The sequence below is a fragment of the Piliocolobus tephrosceles genome, chromosome 8, assembly GCF_002776525.5.
Source record: "Piliocolobus tephrosceles isolate RC106 chromosome 8, ASM277652v3, whole genome shotgun sequence".
Lineage (NCBI taxonomy): Eukaryota > Metazoa > Chordata > Mammalia > Primates > Cercopithecidae > Piliocolobus > Piliocolobus tephrosceles.
In genome coordinates this window covers 39,770,596-39,779,649 of record NC_045441.1, presented here as the reverse complement: position 1 = coordinate 39,779,649, position 9,054 = coordinate 39,770,596, and the positions used below count along the sequence as shown (strand labels likewise).

Genomic DNA, 9,054 nt, shown 5'->3' with positions numbered 1-9,054 from the left:
AACTTGTTGTCAACTTAATGGGTTATGAGATAGTATTTGCAAGCCACATGGTAATCTCAAATCAAAAAACCTACAATGGTACACAAAAAAAAACAAAAAGTGAGAAGTTAAATTATACCATCAGAGAAAATTATCTTCAGTAAGATAGAAAGGAAGCAAAGAAGAAAGAAAAGATTTTTTTTTTTTTCAGGTTTGTTCTCTTTTATTCTTCTTTATTCTGCAGATTAGGGGCTGGGCATGGTGGCTCAGGCCTGTAATCCCAGCACTGTAGGAGGCCGAGTTGGGTGGATAATCTGAGGTCAGGAGTTTGAGACCAGCCAGGCCAATATGGTGAAACACCATCTCTACTAAAAATACAAAAATTAGCCAGGTGTGGTGGTGCATGCCTGTAGTCCCAGCTACTCAGGAGGCTGAGGCAGGAGAATCTCTTGAACCCAGGAGGCGGAGGTTGCAGTGAGGTGAGACCATGCCACTGCACTCTAGTCTGAGTGACAAAGCGAGACTCCATCTCAAAGAAAAGAAAAAGGAATACAAAAGAGAAGGAGAAAGCAGTCAACAGTAGTATAATTTAAGAAGCTGACCCCAGAATATATTCCGTATTCCATGTTTCTTCTATGGGGTTTTATTTCCTTTCAGCAACTTCTTCAAAGAGGCAGTTTATTCTGCAGTACACTAGTTAAGTCTCCTCTGAACACCCTAGAAAGGTTTTTCCATCAGAGCCTCTATCCAACTGGTTCCGTTCATTAGTTTAGTGGTGGCAATGACGTATTCTGTACCTCCATCTTCCAACTAGGAGAGAAATCACACGGCAGCAATTTCAGCAAAGGTTACGCCCCCAAGGAAAAATATCAGAGTCACTCGGTTTTCTCCCTGTTGACGTTTCTTCTGCAGTCCTGTAGGCAGTGGCTGCCGCTCCTCAAGGTGGGGCCCTGGGAGGATGCGGAGGACCTCATCGATGCTCCGCCAGCCAGGCCGGAAAAGCAGCTGGACCAGCCGCACACTGAGCGGGGCATACCCACTGTACATATAGGATATGTCCGTGGGGTTTTGCTCCTTAACATCGTCTATCCAGAGGGCTAATATTTTCCGTATAGTTGGGTAATTGTTTCTGCCCGCCTGCGGTTTCAGCAGGCCGGCCTTCTCCAGGTTGTGTAAGGTCAGTAAGTGCTCATAGCCGTACGTCGGAGAATCTCTCTTTTGTATTAATCCAAAACTTTTTGTTTGAACCCACTATTACACGCGGATTGGAGGCAAACTGGTCTTAACACCTTGATCAATGAATGCTTTTGGGCGATACAATCCTCAATGTAATTGTTGACCTTATCAGTATCTATTCCAGACATAAACTCCTGTTCCACGGTTAATTTATCAAAAAAGTCTTCAGGAGTAGTGACATCTTTGATCAATTCTGCGATTGAGGTAAGGTTTGCAAGCGAGCCCCTTGCTGCCTGCATGTGGGGCAACTGGGAAACAAACTACTTGATCTCCCTTACGGTCTTAGCATTGTGTCTTTCCTCGAATGCTGCCGAGATGATCTTTGCTTTCTTGCTGAGCACAGAGCCCACCGCGCTGAAGTTCTTATCTCGGATCTCAGCGTAGAGCTCCTCTGCAGAATTCAGTTGCAGCTTATTTGCTTCCGTGAGGAGGTCCTTACCACCACCGCCCTGTTTCTTAAGTGCAAATTTCTCTGGAGATAATTTCACATAACTGTTCCGAATGCCATAAATTTCATCAGTGAGTCTTTCACATGTCAGCTGAGTGGCAAGAGGTATTAATAAATCCACATACCGATCAAGCAACAAGAGATTATCAAAAACAGGAAATATTGAATTCTGGCTTCCTGTAAACTCTCTCTTCATCCTGATCATCATATTGGCCACTTGCCAGCGCATTCTCCTTTCCCAAAGATCTAGGGGATCGTTCCATACAGAGCGTGCAGGGTCATCAGCCCCTTGGCTGAGTGGTACAGGCTCATCTGGTCGCCCTCCAGGTAGCACTCTTTGAACGTACCCTCTGATTCCACGCATAAGAGATTACCATAGAATGGAATGAGATCTAAGCTGTACTCCTCCCTATGAATAAAGGATCCCAAAACACCCAGATCCTTCAACCGCTGTTCATACAGCAGGCTAGGGCGTGGCACAATCAGAATATGAAAATCTCTAGTTGGGCCTCGTCTATCTTCACCGAGCACATTTTCAGCAATTATATCCATCAACTGTAGCCTGAGTCTGACAAAAAAAAAATAATTATTATTATATTCTTGACATCAGCTGCAACAAATGATTTCCTTTAAGTGGAAAAACATTTTTTCCACTTCATGTCCCTTCAATCGTGAATACTGTGCAGTCAGGCCAAAGGGTCCAGTTAGGTATTCATCCCAAACTATTCCCTTGCTGCCTGCGCACTTGTCCAGGAACTCCCACAGCTGGCGATACACCACCCGGCGCAGCACGTTTAGGTTCACTCACCGGTATGACAGGTGCGCCGCCATCTTGCCCCACCACCCCCTGCCAGAAAAGATCTTAAAACAAGAAGAAAACAAATTTTAAAATGGCAGCAGTAAGTCCTTATAAATTATAACGTTGAATGTAAGTGTACTAAACTTTCCATTCAAAAGACATAGACTGGCTGAATAAATTTAAAAACCAAGATCCAATAATGTGTTGAATACAAAAAAAACACACTTTACCTATAAAGACACATGTAGACTGAAAATAAAGGAATGGCAAAAGATATTTCATTCAAATAGAAACCAAGAAAGAGTAGAAGTAACTATACTTACATAAAAAAATAGATTTTAAGACAAAAACTATGAAAAGAGACAAAGAAGGTCATTATATAATGATACAAGGGTCAATTCAGAAAAAGGATATAACAATTTAAATACATATGCACCCAACATTGGAGCACCCAGATATATAAAGCAAATACTATTAGACCTAAAAAGAAAGATAGATCCTAATACAATAATAGTTGATGACTTCAATATCCCAGTTTCTACATTAGACAGATCTTCCAGACAGAAAATCTACAAAGAAACATTGGATGTAAGCTTTACTGTAGACCAAACAGATCTAATAGATAGTTACAGAACATTTCATCCAACAGCTGCAAACTATACATTCTTCTCCTCAGCACATAGATCATTCTCAAAGACAGGCCATATGTTAGGCTCAAAAGCAAGTCTCAAAACATCAAAAAGATTGAAATAATATCAAGTAACTTCTATGACCACAATGGAATGAAACTAGAAATCAGTAACAAGAGGAATATTGGAAACTACACAAACACACAGAAATTAAATAATATGTTCATGAATGACTAGTGGATCAATGAAAAGATTAAGAAGGAAACAGAAAAATTTCTTGAAACAAACAATAATGGAAATACAACATACCAAAATCTATGGGATTCAGTAAAAGCAGTACTAACAGGGAAATATATAGCTATAAGTGCCTACATCAAAAAATAAGAAAAACTTCAAATAAACAACATAATATGCATCTAAAAGCATTTGACAAGCAAGAGAAAACTGAATTCAAAATTAGCAGAAAACAATAAATAATAAAGATCATAACAGAAATAAATGAAATTTAAAAAAGAATCAACATAAAAGACCAATGAAATAAAAAGTTTGATTTTTAAAAGATAAATAAAATTGACAAATCTTTAGCTAGACTAAGCTAAATGGGATATCTCATTTACCCCGATTATTATATATTATATATTATTATTTATTATTATATATTACATATATTTACAAGGTATATGGGATATTTTTATATCAACGTAATTATTACACATTTTATAATTATGCATTGTAGGCCAGTATCAAAATATGTCATATCCATATACCCTATAAATATATATACCCACTATGTACCCACAGAAATTAAAAATTGTAAAAATTATAAATAAAATCAGTTAAATTAACTTTAAATATTTAAGAAAAGAAAATATACAAAGAGCCAACAGGTACCTGAAAAAAATATTCATCACTAATCATTAGAGAAATGAAAATCAAAACCACAATTAGAATGGTTATTACTAAAAAGATAAAAAAATAACTTTGGGAGGCCAATGTGGGCAGATTGCTTGAAGTCAGGAGTTTGAGACCAACCTGGCCAATATGGTGAAACCCTATCTCTATATTTATACAAAAATTAGCTGGATGTGGTGGCACATGCCTCCCAGTTACTCAGGAGGCTGAGTCAGGAGAATTGCTTGAACATGGGAGGTGGAGGTTGCAGTGAGCAGAGATGGAGCCACTGCTCTCCAACTTGGGCAACAGAGCAAGACTCCATCTCAAAAAACAAAAAAGTAATAATAATAAAGATAAAAATAAAATAAAAATAAAAAGACAAAGAATAAACATTGGCAAGGATGTGGAAAAATGGATAACCTTACACACTGTTGGTAGCAATGTAAATTAGTACTGCCATCATAAAAAAACAGTCTGAGCATGTCTCAAAATATTAAAAATAGATTTACTACTACACGATTCAGCAGTTTCACTGCTGATCATTTATCTAAAGAAAATGAAATCGGTATGTGAAAAAAGATGTCTGCACTCTCATATTTACCACAGCATGATTGACAATAGCCAAGATGTGGAGTAAACCTAATTGTCCATCAGTGGACAAATGGATAAAGAAAATGCACTATGTATACACAAAGGAATACTACCCGGCCATAAAAGAGAATAAAATTCTGTCACATGTGGCAACATGAATGAACCTGGAGAACATTATGCTAAGTGAAATAAACCAGGCACAGAAAAACAAAAACCACATGATCTCCCTCACTTGTGGAATCTATAAAAGCTAATCTCAGAGAAGTACAGAGTAGAGTACTGGTTACCAGAGACCTGGGAGTGTAGGGGGAAGCAGGGGATGGAGAAAGATTGATCAGTGGGTACAAAATTACAGTTACATGCAATGAATAAGGTCTGATGTTCTGTATTACTGTAGGATAACTATAGTAAACAATATTACAGTGTATATTTTAAAATATCTAGAAGAGAAGATTCTGAATGTTCTTGCCACAAATAAATAATAAATGTTTGAGGTAATGAATATGCTAAATATAATAATTTGATCAATTACACAATGTATACATGTATCAAAACATCATTGTGTACCCCATAAATGTGTATGATTACTGTGTCAATTAAAAACAAAATTTATTTAGTAAATAAAATATCATTGTATATAAGATTTACATAAAAATAGCAGCAGTATCCCTGTACAGAAAACAATAATTAAACATAATAAAATTGTAAAATACCAATAATTTCACAATAGCAACAGGAAGCATAAGGCATTTGGAATAAATGTTTTTAAAGATGTTTAGATATTTCATTTTTTAAATTGCAAATAATTTTTGAATAAAAAATAAAATCCTGTATAAAAGTAGATACATCTTTATAGCCATCAATATAATTACAGAGACACACATAGATACAGGTATAGACACACATAGAATAGATGTGGGTACAGTTATAGACAGATATTGATATAGATATTATTAATGAAAACACTGAAGATAATGAAGAAATAAAATATTTCCCCAATTTATCTATAAATTAATTGCAATTGTGGTCATAATCCAATAAGTAGTTTTTGGAATTTGACCAGCTGAAATTTATAAGCAGTAAAGAGCCAGGATTACTGAGACAATTTAGAAGAATAAGCATAAGGAAGTAGTATTTTTCTTATAAGGTATTGTCTTAGCCTGTTTGTGTTGCTACAACAAAATACCTTAGACTAGATAATTTATAAACAAAATTTTACATTCTGACTGTTCTGGAGGCTGTGAAGTCCAAGATCAAGAAGTCAACAGATTTGGTGTCCAATGAGTGCTCCCTGCTTCAAAGATGGTGCCTTGTTGCTGCATCCTCCCATGGCAGAAAGCAGAAGGACCAAAGGCCTATCTGGTTCTCTCTAGCCTTTTTATAAAGCACTAATCCCATTCAATATTGGGGAGCCCTAATCACTTCCTAAAAGCCCCACCGTTCAATACTGTTGCATTAGGGATTTTTCATCATGAATTTTAAAAACATCCAAATATTCAAACTGTAAGGAGAAAAAAATGAAAAATATCTTGAAGTCTTCAGGTACATAAAGATTTCTTAAACAAGACACAGAAAACACAAACCATTTTTTAAAAATGGTAAATGTGACTATTTTAAGTTTGAAAACTTCTGTTTAGCAAAAGACAAATATGAGTTTTTAAAACCACAAACAGGTTTTAAAAAGTTTAGATATATATAAAAGCAGAATAACTAGTATGATGGATAGATAAATCACTATATAAAAGTGACATCGAAAAGAAAAACTGAATAAAAAATTGAACAAATGATACTAATATATAATAACAAAAGAAGAGTGCCAAATAGTGAATAAATATGAAAAGACACTCAAATTCAGGCAGTGTAAATTGAAAGAATAAGATACTATTTTGGCCAGGTGCAGTGACTCATGCCTGAAATCCCAGCACTTTGGGAGGCTGAGGTGGGCAGATCCCCTAAGGTCAGAAGTTTGAGACCAGCCTGGCAAACATGACAAAACCCCGTCTCTACTAAAAATACAAAAATTAGCCAGGAGTGGTGGTGCAGGTCTGTAATCCCAGCTACTGGAGAGGCTGAGGCAGGGAGAATTACTTGAACCCAGGAGGCAGAGGTTGCAGTGAGCCAAGATCATGCCACTGCACTCCAGCCTGGGCAACAGAACAAGACTCCAACTCAGAAAAAGAAAAAAAGAAGGTACTCTTTCACACCCAATTGATTTGGCAAAAATTTTAAAAGTCTTATAGCATGTGGAGAGAATGTGGAGAAACAATACTGGTGGAATAATACATTGCTGTGATTATTTTGAGCCAATTGAGTGACCTTACAAAGTTGAATATGCATAGGACTGTCACTTTATCATACCACTTCTGATGCTTCTGATGCTTCTGATGCTAGAATAACTTTCACCAATATGCATAAGGCAATATCAAGAACGAAATTTAGGCTTTAAAAAGTAGAAATAATCCAAATATCACTTAATAAGGGACTGGATAAATTCATTTTTGTCCATTCATACAATAAAATGCTATACAGAAATTACATTGAATAAAATAGAGCTATGGTTACCAACATGCATAAATCACAAAAACATAATGAGCAAAAGCATATGTACAATATGCATATTATTCATCCTAGAAAATAGGTAAAACTACTATGTATATTGTTTATGGATACATACATATGAAACAATGCAATATATATGTGCATTGGAAAGTTTGCCTCTGCTATGGCCAATTAGCTCCTATTGGAGAAAAATGTTCTGATAATAACAGCCATATAATCTTTGAAAAAATATTTTAAAACAACTAACTGGAGGGACTAGATATTAAATAAAAGCAGGCATAAACTAGAGAAGAGTAGACACTTGAAAAAAATGGAAAGGAAAAGGGTCATTGCTTTTGTTTTTAGAGTTTTTAGCCTCAGGTAGGCTCAAGACTCTGCCATGAAACGTGGCTAACTCTCCAAAGGAAGGAAAAGCTATAGTCTTGCTAGCTAAAAGAACCACAGGATATGGTTTCAGGCAACTATAGCTAACAGAAAAAATAAGGGTGGAAATCTCGGAAAAGAAAAATCCAGAGAGGGAAAACCTTATATTTAACAACTATTTGAATGAATGCTGATATAGTTTGGATCTGTGTTCCCAACAGATCTCACGTTGAATTGTAATCTCCAGTGTTAAAGGTAGGGCCTTGTGGGAAGTGATGGGATCATGGTGGTGGAATTCTCATGAATGGGTTAGCACCACTTCCCTCGGTGCTATTATCTTGATAGTGACTGGGTGAGTTATCATGATATCCAGCTGTTTAAAAGTGAGTAGCGCCTCCCTGCTCTCTCTCTCCCTCCTGTTCCAGCCATGTGAAGATGCCTGCTCCTGCTTTGCCTTCTGCCATGATTGAAAGTTTCCTGAGGCTTCCCCCGAAGCGGAGCAGATGCCAGCATCATGCTTCCCGCACAGCCTGTAAACCATGAGCCAATTAAACCCCTTTTCTCTACAAATTGCCCAATCTCAGGTATTTCATTATAGTAATGTGAGAACAGAATAATAAAACTGCTGACTTCTCCTCAGAGAAATCATGGAAGTCAAAAGACAGTGGAACAACTCTTTTAAAGAACTGATATTAGCAACGAAAGGGGGATATCATGAGGGCTTAGACTGAATTTGGAATAAAACCCAAAGCAAATGTGATCCTGTAAGTGGATCAAATATTCTTTTTCTAAAGAATATAACAGTGAGGGTCTATCACTTCTTATGCTAACATTACATGGTCAAGGAAAAACTAACAAACACTCAAAACAAAACAAAAAGGAAGGACAAAATCAAACACAAATGTCTACTTTTATTTTTTTTAAAAAAGGATAGAGATTAGAAGATATAAGGACAAGTAAAAAATGATAGATTGTTAATATTGATTAAAAGGAGAATCTACACTACAGAAGGAGAGAAATGTACTGTAATCACTAATGAAAGTAAATGAGTTCTTAGTAAACTAAGGAGAAAAAAATGCATGCCAGCCAGAATTCTATGTGAAGTGGAAAAAAAAAAAAAAGAGAGAGAGAGACTGACAAATGGATAGAGGGTGAATGGATGAGAAAGGTAGTGGAGTGACCTTCCACATAGTGTTGGAAGTTCTGGCTAGGGCAATCAGGCAAGAGAAAGAAATCAAGGGTATCCAGTTAGGAAAAGAAGAAGTCAAATTGTCCCTTTTTGCAGATGACATGATGGTATATTTAGAAAACCCCATTGTCTCAGCCCAAAATCTCCTTAAGCTGATAAGCAACTTCAGCAAAGTCTCAGGATACAAAATTAATGTGCAAAAATCACAAGCATTCTTATACACCAGTAACAGACAAACAGAGAGCCAAATCATGAATGAACTTCCATTCACAATTGCTTCAAAGAGAATAAAATACCTAGGAATCCAACTTACAAGGGATGTAAAGGACCTCTTCAAGGAGAACTACAAACCACTGCTCAGTGAAAT

At 36.5% G+C, this 9,054-nt stretch overlaps 1 pseudogene; it reads right to left on the bottom strand.

Moving 5' to 3' along the window:
- Positions 1-696: 696 nt before the first annotated feature.
- LOC111555722 lies at positions 697-2,494 on the bottom strand (annotated as a pseudogene).
- Positions 2,495-9,054: the final 6,560 nt, after the last annotated feature.